Consider the following 2784-nt stretch of genomic DNA (forward strand, 5'->3'; position numbering starts at 1 on the left):
TATGTAAAAAAATCCAATATATGGCATTTGTAAAATAGTATGAAGTATCTTATACAAAAAAGTGAAAATTGAATCACAATTACTATGGCGACTACTTTTCTTGACATTTGGCTTGCCAACCGCTGGCTAAATGCAAGGAATAGCACGGTAAATAATAAATTAATTAATGAAAATAGCAGTTTTGGAATATTTTTTATATTTAATCCGGCGAAATTCAAATATGTGATAGCGCAGCAGAATTATACGTCGCGAAACGTACATATTTTAACATTTAATATTAGGTGTTCACGGATGTTCCATTGTGATCGCGAATACGATAAACAACCATGGTGAGAAATTGTTATCACGCCGCTTTTATAAGCTTATTTAAAACTAATGCATGTCGATAGTTATTTGTGATTGACCTACAGAACAGGTACATCCATCACGTAATACATTACGTGTATGGTCAGTTTTATTGACGTTAAGGTTATAAGGGGAAAAATAATAAAAATACATAACCAAAATACTACATTTTATTATCTCTACTCTAAATTACCAGAGTGAATTTCTAAATCCAATGCGAAATATTTGTGGATCTTTTTTACTTTTCTAAATCTTCAATTATTCTTGTCGATTAGATACGTTAAACCTGCGAGTAAACTCGCTTTATCAGTTTGCACAGGGTGTTTTCAGCAATAAATCTTTTTGCATTTCTAAGGATAAATTGTAGATATTATATTATTAATAATAGTGCGTCACGGGTCAATAAATATGCAACAAATGTTATCTATTACGAAGGGCCGCCTTGGTCGCTGCTATACCGCATATATTATAAAATTGCAAAAATACAAAGAAACTGCAAAAAACGACAATTCACTTGGTAAATGCCATCGATTTATGGTATTCAAATTCCAAACTGGTCAAAATAAAAGCAAAATCTGCATTTATTTGAAAAATTATGTAATAAATAACCATATAAAATTTACACGGACTATGCCTGATGAGCCCAATAAAAAGAAATAAGAAAAATAATATTCATCATCATCATCATTCCCTTTCTGCACCTAATGATGCATAGGGCACTGCATTGGTACACTAATCGCAGCGTATCTTGATCATTTTTTTTACATGAAGGTAAGATGATCTATCTTCATCCGTGATAAATTGGTTTTCAACGTATTTACGTGGCCGTCGTCAATGCGTTAAAATGGCAGATGTCTTTTCAGATTGGATTGATCTTACCGCCGGTGTGCCACAAGGGGGGGTACTTTCTCCACTTTTATTTTCCCTTTTTATCAATCCAATGACAAAAAACCTCCCCTGTTCGTACCATTTATATGCCGATGATTTGCAATTGTATATTCATTTCGAGCCCGTCGACATTGTTGAAACACATAAAGTAATGTCACTTGCACTCGACCATATCTCTTCATGGACAGAAAAACATGGACTTCTCATAAATCCAACAAAAACCCAAATTGTACTTGTTAGTAGTAAACAAATGTATTCAAAAGTGAATTTTTCCACACTTCCTCTTTTCAAAATAGATGGCACAGAAATTTCATTCATGACTTCAGTCAAAAACTTAGGTATTATCATTCATAAGCATTTAGAGTGGCACGATCAGATTAACGAAGTTAGTCGTAGACTTTATAGCAGTTTGCACTCACTTAAAAGATTACAGAACTTCTTGCCAATTAATGTTAAGCAAACATTAGTCCAGAGCTTACTTCTTCCACTCCTTGACTACGCGGATGTATGTTATCCAGAAGCTAACTCTGAATTGCTTGATAAGTTAGAACGATTGCAGAATATTTGTATTTGTAATATCTTTAATCTTCGCAGATTTGACCACATAACCGAGTATCGCACGCAACTACACTGGCTCAGTATCAGGCATAGAAGAAACATTCACATTATATCACTTCTTCACAATATTTTAAATAATCCCACTTCGCCTGTTTATCTGAGAGAGCTCATCCAACCTCTTTCACAACACGGACTATCTCTTCGTTCTAGTAACGAGAGAACCTTTTTAATACCCTGTCATCGCTCTATTTTTTTTGCCCCCTCTTTCACAGGTAGTAGCCGCTCGATTGTGGAATAATATACCCACTAATGTTAGAGACGCCCCTTCATTATTTACATTTAAGTCAAGATTGAAATGTCACTATCCAAATATTTAAATTGTTCCTTTATCCTTCTTCTTTCCTTCCCATCCCCTTTCCACTCTTCATAGTAAAGTGTTACTTTAATATATATATTTATTTTTGTTAATCTTTGCTTTGAATTTTTTTATAAAATTGTAAGATTCAATATGTTCATGTATTTATAATTTTCTCAAACTGAACGGTTTGGGTAGGTAGGAAGAAATTGCCTTAAGGCAATATGCCCGCCTTTATATGTATATTTATTGTATATGTATATAAAGTGTCAAATAAAATAAAAAATAAATGATCAGTCTTACGCTTCAGTTACCAGTCCAGGGACTATGAAATATTCTAGAGTGAAAACACCCTTTTTAAATAATTATTTCATATCATCCATGTCCGGGATCGAATCAATCGAATCAAAACAATATTATTTGAAAAAAATATGTAAAAATCTTAATAAATAATAAGTTGTTGCCTTTAAAACCGCCACTGATAAACAGCTACAGATAAAGTTCTTCAAGCAGTTTCCAATTTTATTATTAATTGCGTTTTGCTGTGAAAGTATTGTTATAAGCAAACATTGTGAATTAATCTTCCAAACATTATCTAGTAATTTCTGGCCATATCTCATTATCATGTCGGACAAATT

Source organism: Micrasema longulum, unplaced genomic scaffold (genome assembly GCF_059751315.1).
Source record: "Micrasema longulum isolate JH-2025_06_02 unplaced genomic scaffold, ASM5975131v1 h1tg002578l, whole genome shotgun sequence".
In the NCBI taxonomy this organism is placed as follows: Eukaryota; Metazoa; Arthropoda; class Insecta; order Trichoptera; family Brachycentridae; genus Micrasema; species Micrasema longulum.